Genomic DNA, 14,700 nt, shown 5'->3' with positions numbered 1-14,700 from the left:
TGTTCATTACTGAGCCCCTCAAATTCATCTCTAAACGTGTAGTACTGAGGAATCAGCTCAGTAAATATCTCCTTGGAGCTGCACAGAAAGTTCCCATCACGTGTCATGTAAAGTCTTTGCCTGTATTTCCCCACGTGAAACTAAAAATATTGCATGTACTTTCGTTTTCTTTCTTCAATGCCTTCATAGCTTCCAGTGACAAAAAATAAGGGTTATTTATTCTATCCCCTTGCCAGCTGCCTATATTTATTTCATTCTGACACATCTGTGTCTACCATGTTCTTAAATAACTCCAATACTAGAGATTCTACAGCTTTTCCAGCAACATATTTTCCCGCTTTCTGACACAAATAGTTTCTAATAACTTGAAATGTTTTTGCTTTTGTTTTCTGAGATTCCAAGCCCATTGCTTCTTATCCAGTTAATCACGGTCAAAAAATAATAGATTAAATTATATGAAATGATATCACAGATCATTTCTCCCAGCTTTTCTCTGGTGCATTTCCCTCTTTGTCATGACTTTTTATTCTGTTATTGTCAATACTAGAATTTTTTCTGCATTGCAGATTTTAACATGATAATGTACAGTTTCAGATTTTAAAATTATGCTTAAGCACTAAGGAAAATATTTTTAATTGCACTATATAAGAATTTATGTATTTAAGTAAAATAACGTCAGGTTAATGCCAAAAATGTTATTAGTAAATTGAAGTCTATGCAAGAACGGAAAGCGTACCTAAAGAAACTTGTAAGACATTCTTTCAAAATAACTGTGCTATAATGTAATGACAATGATATTGATGACGTCCCTTCAAATAAATGAAATACCATTAATTATAATTTACCTATAAGGCTTAATTTTTTTAATTTTTTTTAATTAAAAGAGCTCTGTCTTTTTGGCAAGGAAGTCTTCTTTTGTTATTCTTTCAACTTCTAATCATCTATTTCTTACTTGGCTTCATGACTTGCAACAGTGACTGACAAACTAGTTCCCTCTGGATGTGGCCAGACAGGAGCCAAGATAACATACTAGCAAGTTCTCTTCCTAACGGACTGCGGGGCAGCACAGGTCCCAGCTCTGGCACTGATGTGGCTCTTTCCCATCATGTTCCTTGATACATCACACATAGCTCCTGGCACACGACAGACTGTGACTGCACGTCACACACAGGAATGAAGACAGACCTGAGGACTGCAGCAGTGCAGTACATTTTATCTGGGCAATGGCTATCAACAAAACTGCATGACACAGGAAATTTTGTAACATCACAGAAACAAGTTTTATATCAACATTACTGTATAATTAATGTTATTTTAGCACAGCAAATATTAAACATATTAAATGACATATTATAAAAGGTGATGAACATGCAAATGAGAGTATTCCATTAGACTGAATTGTGTCTCCTTCAAAAGCATTGGGATTAAGCACAGGTAACAACACCCTCTAAAGCTAAAACTCTTCAGATTTTGTATTACTTAGACTACAATTATGTAATTATTTAACATTTCTCAAAAATGCAAGGATTTTGCATAAAGCTTTCCTAAGTCATAATTACATCCTAGACTGACTTAAAAAAATCAGCCAAAATTACTCATGCATTTTAAACACAACTGAGGACAATCATGGTTGCCTCCACCCCCACATCTCAAAGATTAAAAAAAAAAAAAAAAAAGCTGACTTTATTTGAAATGATTTCTCATTCTTACCTTGTTGAAAAAAAAAAAAAGACTTGAGAGAAGCTTGTCCTTTCTGTCACAGCCATCATTTTTTCCATCTGCTTGAATAGGACAGTGTCAACAGATCTCTGTTAGGACAGAAGAAAGAGCAAATATACAGACTGGACAAAAAGCACTGAAGACTGTCTGAGGTCTACAGTTTAGAAAGCAGGAAGAATAGAAATGTCATTAAAAATCCTTAGCAGGGCTGGCTTGAATACTTCTCATGAGGAAAAAGGGACTAGTATGAGAAGTCTGCCAGAAAGGATTCATTGTGGGGCAGGATATAAAGATGGTGCAGAAGGAATCTAAAGCTTGAAGGACACAGGCAGAGCATTCTCTATTCATTGGACCAATTCCCATCGCAGCTTGTAACTGAACCCAACTTCCACCCTCTGTGCCAGCAATTATCTGTGAAACTTATGAGTAGAGTGTCCTCTGCCTTCTGGAGCTGCTGCATTTACAGAGTAATCCCCAATATCACAGAGCCTGTAGGGGAGAGCCCAGGGGTCTCACTGTGCACACTGCCAGAACCCTGACAGTCAGGAAGTTCGACTCAGGTCTGGTTATTTTTTTACTTATTTTTTGATAAAGTTGTCAGAAGCACATCAGATATGTAAAAAATATTATTAAAGTTACACCATAAAACTCTAAAAACTCATAGTAGTGGAAGCTGCTAAGTCTAAGGCCGCCTTTAAAATGTGCATCTTATGTACTACAACAGTGTAGTCAATATAAGATTAAACCCTTATTGGAGGTTACACGTCATTAAACCTCTGCAGTATGTTCTATCATGAACAATGGCCAACAGCTATTCATTTTGCAGGAGTATAGTGAGAAAGAAGAATGCGGAAAATGCAGTTATGGGTACCTGAGAAGTCTATGAGGAAATGCGGGGTTCGTGTTCAGAGCAAGCTTTGAGGATGGCATCGAAGGTAGCAGCACAGCATCCGCTGGGTGAGGAGGGAAGTGCACTGCTCTCTCTGAGAAGCCAACCAGGCATATGCCAAATGGAAAAGGTGCACACACTGCGTGAGTCATGCTTTTAAGTTCCAGCGTAGTATCAAACTGCAAATGGAGAAAGAGCTCGATTGTTACTGTAATTAGGGAATTTTCTAGTTTCTGAATGTTTGGCTTACAGACTTAAAAACATTACTTCACACATAAATACAAAAACTCAATATGCAAACATAGCATTTTGTTCCGCAGTGTTTGCCAGTCTAATTAATCAGTTACGAATGCAAGCAAAAACTGTTTGCTTCATGTATAGAGGCCAGGTAAGTTATAGCAAAGGGTTTTTTAATATCTTCCCTGATTTAAATGACTTCTCACAAGGAAGGCGTAAGATAAATATTTTACAGTGCACTTCAACCTTAGATTTGTTTGTGCAAACTATTTGGCAAACTTTTGTTACTAGCTGAAACTTTGCACAATTCAGAATCTGCTCACAAACAACTTCCTAACAGGAAAAGCACTATGGTTGGAGACAAGTATTTTGGACAGACCTACTGAGTACATGCAGAGTTGTAACAGTTTTTTAAGAAGTGTCAGAAATGGAGACATTAGATAGAAACACTATGAAGCAGTGAAATACCGTTGATCTCATCTCCTACAGTGGCAGCTATTTCACACCAAAATGTTATATATTAATTTCTGTGAAAATTCTCATGAACTGATGTAAAGGGCTCTTTGTGGTGTCTTCATGCTACCATCTTATTTCATCTCCTCAGAATATTAATTTACAGCTGCGTATAGTAAATGTTACTGAAATTGGGTTTGGAATTTCAAGACAGCACAACTGTTTCAAAGTATTCATTTGGGCTTTACAGATCAGCATTTACCCACTGCAATCAACTGTCCAGCCAGTGTGAGCCAAGTACACTGTACAGAAAGGGGAAAGTATGAAGGATTTTTATGGCAATACAGTTCATTGCTCCTGTACTTGAATTTTACGGAAGGCTCAGCAGACAGAGATGGAGGCAAGTTATTCTGCAGTCCAAACACATTCCTCTAAATACCAGTGATCCTTTAAACCATACACGTACAATTTTCCAAAGCCAAGTAATTACTTAAGTCCCTCCTCCGTACAAGTTTAGCACATGCTGTCTGACACAATCCCTTTTGTTGGCAGAAATGAATATGAATAAGGAACACTAGCTATATCCATTACTTTTAGTTTATACGGTAAAGATTTATGCACAAGCAGCACAAGTACGAAGTTCTATTATTCCACAGTCTTGAAACTGAAGTAAATCAAAAGCTTCAACACAGGGAAGTGAACATAATTCAGCCTACTAGTTGCGTTCTAGAAATAAAGTCCTGGCATTAGATTATAATCCACAGAAGATTTGTTCTACCCTGATTCACAAGAGAATGCTAAACAATGTACTTACATTCTATTCTAAGAGATTCAAATCAAGCCAGTAAGTTTCTGTTCCATTTCTGTTTTAGTACAACCAAAAATAAACGCTTTGAAATCAAGCCCTAAAGGATATTAGTTTATCAAAACTAACAAGAAGTGTAAGATTAGTCCTTGACTGTGCAGTCAATAGTATTTTTTTTAAAGAAATTAAAAGCCAAAATCCAAACCATTCTAATAAATACACATCCAACAATTTTACCTACATAGCCATTAACTTAGAGACTAGATGTTGTCTATGCTCACATAATCGCATGCCAGTGGGCTGCTAAAATCATGATTGTTATATGACAACTGAGCAACAGAGACTATAGAGAAAATGGTACCCAGCTACCTTACAGCATGTGAAAGTATTTAATGTAAGAAAAGGGAACTAACTGCAACTCAAGTCTTCCAAGTCTGAGAAAAAAATCAGAAGAATATGAAAGTTATCAGGAAAACACTGAAAATTAACTCTGGGAAAAAGGAGCAAAAAGGGAAGAACATTTTGGGGAAGGTTAAAAAAAAAAAAAAAAAAAAAAGACAAGGAATTGGGGCAAATATCAGATGCTGAAAGCAGATCCCTTCTCTCTGTGACTTTTTAAATAGTGTGTTACATCACATGCTTGCGTTACTGACCACACTTCCCATCTCCCAAAGTAGCATGATTTCATCACCAGCTAGTGAAACCTAAGCCTTTACCATTTGCCTTTGTCAACTCCATCTCTGGTTTTCAGTGCATTAATGGGTTTGTATTCCTGTATGTTTAGTAAATGCACAAAATGGCTGTTTAGAAAAGATCTGAATTACATTTTAGAACAACAAGCATTCTTGTTTTAGACTCAGGATTTTATGTCAGTTTTACGTTAGATCTAATGTCAATTTTCTCTTATAAGAGATTATTAATATCGTGTTTTATTGCCATCATGCCTGTGAGCTCTGGATCTTGAGGCTTTATTAAACTAGGCAGCAGAATGATATAACAGAAATATAGTATTTACTATGCATGTTTATGGAGTTTCACTTATATAATATTGTATACTGAGCTCAGCTGCTTTTTTTTTAATAAAAAAGTGGAGTTCAAAACGTAGAAAAGTTAAAAATTAAACAGTGCATAAAAACGTTTTGAAGAAAAAGACTTCATACGTAGGGAGATTTGTTAACTATTATAAGAATTAAAGAGAAGTTTCTTTGATCAAGAGCATATGACATGAAAAGCAATGAATAATTTATATTTGACAGCAAGGTACTTCTCATTAGCAATGGAAATATTCTTTTGGTGATCACAACTTATTTACAAGCACAGCAATGTGGAAATAGTGGAAGTATACATGCAAAAATTAGTATTTTACAGAACAGGTAGAAAAAATGTCATTACAAAGCCTGTTTTTTGTTCTCACAGCTATAATGCATATACAACAAAAACTAAGCAAAAGCAAACTACAACCCAATGGTATGGATGTTAAAATAAAAAAAAAGAAAAGTAATCATGCAATGTTGTCACCTTCCCTGTCACAAATCAAACTAAAAAAAATATATTTTGTACTGATTTTCCTCTTGCAACTGGAACAGCCAAACCCGAACACAACCTTGGAAGGGAAGAAAGGGAAGACGGAGAAAAGAAAACAAGGGAAACATGATACTTGGGACAACAACTGAAATAAAGGGAAAACTGAGGCAACTGAAAGAATCAAAAACAGAAAAATAAGAGACTGGCAGCTACTAGCTCTCACAGTCCTGACATGATGGTGCTCTCCCAGGTATCGAAGGCACCGGGTGATTCCACTCACTGGCTGCTTGCACTGAGGTGCAGGACAAGAGAAGAGTGTTTGAATGGCTGATATATCTGCCATAAGCTCACATCTGGGATCATCCTTTTAATTATGTCTCTGATAGCTTTCAGTCGTTAGTTTTTTGACAATGTTTTTGTCACTTAAGTTCAGAAAACTCCCAATGTTGCAATATCCATTGCTTACTCCAGTGAAATAAATGGGGTTGAACCACCACAGTACCAGAAGTTAACTGGCATTCATGAAAGAGGACTGCATTCAGAGGTAGCCAGTTTAACATTACAATCCTCATTTCTCGTTCTTTGACTGAACGTTAAAGATCACTGGGGCGGAAAAAATAAAAAATAAAAAAATAAAACAACAAAACAACACAGGGCATTAAAACTGAGCATTCAACAGAACATGAGAACTTCTAACTTCACTGTATGTCAGTCAACCCTACACATCAGCACAGTGACTGCAGATTGCTCAGTGCTCCAGCACTTTTTTGAAATTGTTATGTCCACGCATTTTTGTTACTAAAATATCAGCTTCATACTTCAAGCACCTTAAATGTATTTCACTCAGTTAAGAGCTTCGTGGTTTAGATGAGATTTTATATATCATTAAGACTAGTTCCTACTTCCTTTGGTGTCTCAGTCTTACAGAGTGGCTTGACAATATGTAGGCACTCAGCAGTGTCTTAGGACTTCCAAGAAAGAAATATTAATTAAAATACAGCTAACAAAACTATCCTAGGTTTGGCTCTTAAGCAGGTACTTCTCTCAAAGTGTCATAAATCTGGCCTAAAAGCATGCTGAACACAGAAAGCTGGGTCTGCTCATAATTTAATCAGTGAATGGACTTATTATGGAGAGAGGGCTAAATGCATCTGACATTTTAATTTCCAATTTTTCTCCCTGCATTACCTTTAAACTCATCTTCGTATTTCTAAAGCTCTAACATTCTCTTTGAAGAATAAGGAAACCTTTCGGGCAAAATTTCAAGACAATTGGTCAAATGTCCATAGAAATGTTAATTTTTTTTTTTCCATTTAAAAATATCAGTCCAGAATGGACTTATCTTGTTTCTAGCAGAAAAACTTTGATTCAGAACTGTGCTTTACGTGGTTAAGAACAGCATGAAACATCCTATATTTACCATGTAACTTAAAGCTCACCCCAAACTACCGTATCATATGCAGTTCGCCATACAGTACCTCTTCCACTGGAATAGCAATCTAAGACCATAAGTTGAGGGCTTTGTTGCTGTCACAGAATGCATGCAGTTAGGGCAGAAGAACACAGCTTTTCTATCATTCTATGAATGGAAACATTTGAGCCATGAAATCCAACCAAAAATGTATAGAGGGATTATAACAAAATTGACATTTCTTCCATGGAATAGCACTCATTAAAATCACTGAAGAAGAGGAGCCTAACCAAGGACATGGGCACAGAAGAAAACTTCTCTACTGCATGCATTACTTTTTAAGAGACAGTTTCATTTGGATTTAGAATCTAGGCACACAGAGTAACAGCACTCTGTAATTTTAAATACATCTTGTTCAGTTAGGCATAGGAAATAGTGTAATAGTCCTCCTGCCTCTCTCCCATGGAAAACTTCTTAGATTCAAATGCTTTTCCAGTAAACAAAATTATTATAGAACACTGAATTTTGTAAATTATCACATTTTATCTATTTTATTTTACTCTTTATCTGGTATTAACACTAATAAAACCACTTTGTTCCTTAGTCTAGAATAATACCTTATTCTGAAGCAGCTGCACTTCAACACAAAACTTTGAAAACTAAGGTAAAGAAATTATGTTTTCCAACTGAAAATACTATCTAGCTAAACTTGAAGAAAAAACAAACAAACAAACTTGCTTTGCTTTACCTGGCTCTATAGAAACATAAATAAATGTGTATGTGTGTGTGTACATATATCTATATATACATATCTCCCAGCCCCTGAAAGCAGGTGGCAAGTATAATAAACACTTTATTATGAATAACTCTTTAAAAATGTAAATATTTTGCTCTTTTCATTTATCATTTTTCTCATAATTTCAGCTAGTACAGCCCCTCATTCCCACATAACTGTCTTTCACTTATGGTACATAAGGGTAATAATTTCTCCTAATAATTCTCAACTATATTTTATCACAAGGTAATATTAACGTAAGGAATACAGCGTTCTTTAATAATGATTTCCAGTAATTACAACTTTGGACTTTAAGAAAACTAAAACACCAACATTCTTCTCACTGAAGTGAATGATATTCAAATATAAGCTTCAACATTTTCCTAAACCAGGACTGATTTAAGACATGCATAAAGACATTCCTGAACCGAAGCACACCGCATTTCATACTGTACGCTTCCTCTCATGTTCAATTCACAAAGCAGGCTTAATAGCTCAAGAACACAGCTTAATGTCAGAGCTGCCAGACCAGCCATAGTGTTCAAATATTAATTCAGCTCTGCTAATTCAGGAACATGTCAGTACTCACTGCCTCCTTCAGCCCAACAGGGGCCTCAATGTTCACAGTTTCTCTGAAGTTCACTCCTGCAGGGAAGCATGCACCTAGTGTCTTCTACATAGATTCACTGAAGAGGTTTCGTATCTGTTTCTTAAAAGCAAAATTTCTTTTCTGTAAGATGACACTGTTACTTCTCCAGCTAATACGGATTTTGAATACTTAATGTAGATTCCTGCAATTCCTATAAACGGTATCTGTTACTGATTTAATCAACAATGTGACACTGTACCTTACAGAGTAAGTACATAGCTAACAATAATTCTTCCTATACTAAAAAAAAAAAAAAAGGCCAGCATGTTTATTTTCATATTAAACCATACCACATATACCTGAGAGAACAGTAAAATATTTTGCAGAACCATCGTATGTAGTTGTTGCCTAGTTTTTTTTCTTTTGTTTGTTTGTTTTTTTGGGGGGTGTTTTTCTTTAGAAAAATAATAAAAAGACAAGATAAAAAGACAATGTTGAAGAACTTGGTATTTTACCTAATAGGTCTATTTCTTCAATACCATGTAATGTATTAAAAATGGATCATAGAATACACAGATTACCTAGCACTCCCATCTAACAGCACAGTTCTTTAAAAAATTAAAAAAAAAAACAAACAACAAAGCAGAACAACAAACGTAAATAGTTTCTGAACCTTCCACTCAAGTAACAACAGTACTCAGTGGTAAAAAGCTACACCATCTGTTCCTCTAATGCATTTCTTTCTTTTAACAGACTGGAGTCAAGGGTCAACCTTCTTACAGGAAATCTGTACTTAACAGAACTTGCCCTCACCCCAAATATGTTCCCCTTGAAATGTGAACTAATACGGTCATAAACACATGATTCCTACAACTATAGACAAAATTCTTCACTTAAGAACGAAATAAAGGTTAAAAAAAATAAAAGAAAATGTTAATGATCTCAGAACAATGGGGATTGCATGCTGATCTTATTCCTGTGGTCCCACTGCATCCTGTGCTAAGAGGCGGGTGAAAGCACACTGCAAACCCAGCAGGAATTGCAGCACACCTGTTTTCTCTATTGCCTCAACTTTGCAGTGCACACACACAGCTGCATGTTAAAACGCTGAAAAGGTTGATTGTTTTTGTGAACTGCCAAAATTCAGGAGATATTCCTGTAAGATGGAGGACATAGAAAGAACCTCAATACCTCTGATTCTAAGCTGATACAAGTATGACTCAAACACAATTCATGTTTTTGGGGCTCATTACCTTCCATAAAAACAGGCCCATTACTCTATTACTGTTCATTAAAGGTATACAGGTGTGAAATGGAGGAAAAAATTACCTTCAGATGATATGTAACTTAATGTGCTTCCTGGCATTCATAGGGAACATCTGACAGCTGCCTTCTAGGTCCTGTCTGATGTTTCAGTTACTGAACCCAGCTCAGTAAATGGCTTTTTGGCAGAATCTCTCTGCTTAGGGTAGCACAATACAGCCTTTCTTAGGACATTTTTCCTCGAGGTCAGTAAGGGAATGAAGTTCTAGCCATGCCTACTGGTTTTGACTGTCTCTGGTTCATGAAATCATTTTTAATTACTCCTCTATTGCTGTTTGCACAGCAGCTCTCCTAAAGCTTCCCGTATTTTTTTTGCTAGAAAGGCCTAGCAGCAGTATCCTCTCTTGATGACACAATGCTGGGTCCCAGCTCCTCTCAGCATGATCCCTTGGCTTTGTCTGTTCCAGTAGGTGCTCCTGTTCGCAGCACTGTGACTGTTCTGGGAGCATAACCCATCTCTGTCTGCTTCCCACCTACACACGTCTCAGCTATACAGCCTCTGTCTTCAACGCAGAAGTCAGCACATGCAGTGGGCAAACACTGGCCCTCAAAGGGCCACCCTACTGCACGTGGATGTTTCACTTAAACCAATTTAAGCTTAAACTCCAAGCAAGCCGTCTGCCCAAGATTCAAGACTCATCTCCACAATACACCTTAACGTCCTTCAGAACTATAGAGCTGGTTCCGATTCAGTCAGCATTTCTGAAGTTTTTTAGTCAAATAGCATGTTCCCTGAACTTTTCATTAGCCTACAAATCAAGCTCTCCTTGCTTCCTGATGACAGCTGCTACTTCTGCTTCTATTTAATTCCTTTGGTATAGTGCTTTGGCTCTACTTCAAGTCCACGCTCCCTGGTTCTGATTAGTTTTTGGAGCGGGAACCTCTCTTGCTCACACTGTCACATTGCTCCTTACTCCTTATTTTACTCTTGCCTGAGATGGCTGCTGTTCCAGTCTTCTTGCTTGTGGTATAGTTTTCTATCTTGGGACTATTATTCATTCACTTCTTGCTCAATTTCTCACAGTAGGAGACTCATAAAGCATCTTTGTCCTTCTCAGCAGCTTCACTGTATGTTCTTGAATCCTCCAGACATCTTCCAATTCACGGGTATGGGATGAGGAGGTCGTAAATGATGGTACGGGTCCCAGACTCTGTGTCTCCCTATCCCTTATCTTTAGTTGTTTGGTTTCTTTTTGGTTTTTTGTTTTTTTTTTTGAGCAAGGACTGAATGTGCCAGTATGCTCTGTATTTCCAGTTCAGTTTTGGATATCGGATAAATTAATTGACCCATAAATACAATAAATATTATTTGGGAGATGTCCGAGTATTACAGTGACAGACACACTACTTTATCATGGTCGAGTGTCTGCCTACTGATCAAGATGTCAAAAAATAACATAGAGGAGAGAGTTGGGTTCTTTTTGTAGAATGTCTGGAGACTTATGGTTACAACATCTCATGAAGTCCCACTCCATCACTGGTAGAATTCCTTCTCTGAAGTCCTACGAGATCATAATTCAATAATGAGATTTCTCCAATTGCTTCTTCTGGCTCTTGAATTTTATTAGGATGAAAATATACCCTCACATTTGGCGTCACACTGTGAACTTACAATCCCTATGACTATAGCTCAACCCGGTCCTGAAACATTCATGTATCCTTTTTGCAGATGATTACTCTGCTCTTGACAGCCTCCTGTTATGTACGTGAACTAACACCAATTGAAGACTATTGGTATCAGAATCCTCACTTTTTTGGGAGAATGGGCAAACATTCACTTAAGACATACTGATTTCATAGATGTGAATGTCATGCAAATTAAACCTTTTTATATCAGTTTAGTATCTGGCCCTACATTACTGCAGTTCACCAAACTGATAAACTCTAAGATACATATTCAGTGAAATTAATGCATTGGGATATAAAGTTGTCTCTAATGTAGGAAAACCTTTACCTACTTGTAATTGCCAAGTCAAAAGAATACGTATTTTGTTGAGTATGTACAGTTTTCTCTTCTTTTTCAAACCCTTGTAAAGATTATCCAGTTAATAGATAATCCTTACATAATTTGCAAAAGCTAAACAAAATAAACTATGTGAAATTACTGAAGTGTTTTATTTTGATATCTTGTTACATCATGGCTGCAAAATCAATTTTAAAAGGCTGCTGATTACACTCAGAAACATTATCTCCTGCGCATCAGGAAACATCACCATACCCTAGTGACATTTTCCCATACCAATCTGCTAATTACAAGAAAAAGAGCAAGACTGAAATGTTTTTCTAATATCTGCAAAAATCCCCTATTCTAACTGACAAGAGAATGAGACATTAAAAACCATCAGATAACCTTTAATAAATATTTCAGGGCACTGATAGGCTTTCACTCTAATAACCACTTACACATTTTGAAACTACTCCTGAAAACTCCTACCACTTTTTCAATCAATCAATTACCACTAAGCAGTGATTGCTGTAGCCCTACGTAGCTAATTAGCTTCTATTTGCAGCTCTTTAAGATTAAACTTTTAAAAACACAATTTGTTAGACTGATTATATGTTAATGAACTTATTAATACCGCTAAAATGAACATTTGTCCACAGTAATTCTATCACAGAAAATAAATAAGCAAGCAAAACCGAACACTCTTCCAAACAGACAGATACACTCATTAACACCAATCCATTAATTTGATTGCAACCATTTCCTTCACTGATTAGCAACACAACCATCCCAATCTTATTATTGGTCAGTAAGGCAGCATGTCATGCCTAAAAGCTAACGGCTACCCAAATGCAGTAATTACCACAAGAAATGTAAAAAATCTCAGGCAGCTATACTTAGGGTATCCATGACGTATCACAACTTCCACTCATGGCAGACTCTCCTGACTTTACTCACATTAAAAACCATCCTGACCCATGCAAGTCAGTGGAAGTTTCTCCTCGTTGAGCCCAGGCAGCAAGCTCGGTGCTAGACAAAGATGTGAAAGCAGCAGGCTTCATCTCTGACTCTGTCATGTTTTCTTTTCTTCTCATGAATTCCAAAAACAGCTACTGTAAAGGGACAAATCAAGATCAGTTTGTACTGCATGAGCAAAGTAAATTGGAAGAAGAGAATCTGCTTTTAACACTTATAAATTGTTTTCAGGGTCTGTATTTTTACACCTAAATCAGAGAATAAGGGAATGGAGAAATATTGATCAAAAATGTAGCAGTTTTAAATCTCTCCAGCCTAACCATAAAGTGATTAGGTTTTATTGCAGTGACTCATACTGTGGATCATACAGGCCACACCACAAGACACATCGACTCTGAGTGCATCCTGATTTTACCTCAAGTTCCAGATTCATCAACCTCAAATACAGAACAGAAATGAGATGAGAAAAGCATGCTATCCATGGAAGAATATCCATGTGCCCACAAGGACAAAACAAAAAACAAGACAAGCTCATGCAGAAGAAACTAACCAAGGAATGTTTGTTACAACAGAGTGTGAGCAAGTAAGGGAAAAGAGGAGAATATGTGGCAGCAAGAAGGGATGAAAACTCTGAAGTCATTCACAGACAGCTAAAGGAAGCATTAGAGCAAGACACAAGAAGCCAAGAATGAAGAAGCTATGCAGGGAAGTTACCAGAAGGGATTCAAAAGCACCAGATCCTCAGGGTCAGATAGTCTTGGCATAAAGAGAATCTCTCACCAGAGAAGATAAGCTTTAGAGGAGCTGGAATGTAAAATGCGGAAACTAAGAAGTTGAAAAAAAATTTAACACAGATTCCCCAAGACTTAATAGACAAATATGACTGCTATTTGCTGAGGGAAAATGAATCAACTTTCAGGAAAACAGATCCAGGAGAACTTTACAAATATGAAATCCAAGATCTTTGCAATATGAAGATATACCGGAAATACATTTCAACAAGAAGTTCTGAGAAACAAAGAACTGAATTGGAAAGCAAGCACAAAATTAAGCTATCTGTGAAAGGATCGTTTCAAGGATACAGAAGCTTCTAGTGCTATGGTTGGTGACAGCAGGAATGGTTTACATGGATGCTAATGCTCCTGTTGTACGTGAAACTGTGAGACTGCCAGAACATTGTGCCAGATAAGATCTGTACAACAGTAAGAAGGTATTTCTAATAGCAATTTTAAAGTTTTGTTTCAACAGTTTGGAACTGAGCATTCGGTTTCAGTTTGGTTTTTATTTAGTGATACGGAAAAGGGAAAGGGAAAGGGAAAAGGCCTCTAAGAAGGAGAGAGCAAGACGAAAAATTAATACCATTTTTGGATTGAAATATGCTGGAGACAATACTAGAAATTTCTTCAGGTTTGTGGTACATGCCAGAAAAGTGAGGTCATGTGAAGCAAATGATCATATGCTAATGATCAAAATATAGATACCCTGGAGCTAACATGGCATTCATTTACTTAATACGACTGTAAGAAGATTATGTATCCGTAACAGACTTCGATTCTTAGGTCACTGACACGATACTCCTGCTGAATAAACGAAGACCAAATTCATTTTTGCTAGGCATGATACAACAGACATTGCACGTGGAGAGCTTAGAGACGGGAGCTCAGGCTGCCTGCAGCGAAGTTTGCTTTAGATGAAGTAACACCTAAGCTCTCATTATTGCTGATCTACAACTTGTAATTAAAAAAGGACTGAAATTCAACAGAAGAACAAAAATTCCAACCCTTGATACTTTATCCCACAAACTGCAGAACAGTACTAATAAGGTAAAACGCTGTGTGATTTTGAGATATTAAGCGTAAGTAAACCTTAGAGTTACAAAGTCTGTATTGGCACAATCTCTTGCTGAAGAAATTAAGGATTTGCAGCAGCACGTGTACATAGAGAATGGTAAAGGAGAAAGCAACCTGATTTCAGAAGTTTAAGGAATTTCAAAAGATGCCATCCGTCTGTGACCTTAGTCCATGGCTCCTCACCAATTTCATACACAACTCTCCT

At 36.8% G+C, this 14,700-nt stretch overlaps 1 long non-coding RNA gene across 3 annotated transcripts in view; it reads right to left on the bottom strand.

Annotated features, from left to right (window-relative positions):
• LOC311440068 overlaps window positions 1–14,700 on the bottom strand; it is a 599,898-nt gene that overhangs the window by 183,344 nt on the left and 401,854 nt on the right. For 2 of the 3 annotated variants that reach the window (XR_014695192.1, XR_014695193.1), the window contains exons 17-19: window positions 12,628–12,782; window positions 2,591–2,787; window positions 1,711–1,808 (exon numbers count right to left, since the gene is read on the bottom strand). This is a non-coding gene — a long non-coding RNA (uncharacterized lncRNA). Of the gene's footprint in view, window positions 1–1,710; window positions 1,809–2,143; window positions 2,209–2,590; window positions 2,788–12,627; window positions 12,783–14,700 lie in introns of all 3 variants that reach the window. The other variant, XR_014695191.1, reaches the window with a different exon arrangement.

Source organism: Aythya ferina, assembly GCF_964211825.1.
Source record: "Aythya ferina genome assembly, chromosome: 7".
NCBI lineage: Eukaryota > Metazoa > Chordata > Aves > Anseriformes > Anatidae > Aythya > Aythya ferina.
This window is presented reverse-complemented; position numbering and strand designations above follow the sequence as displayed.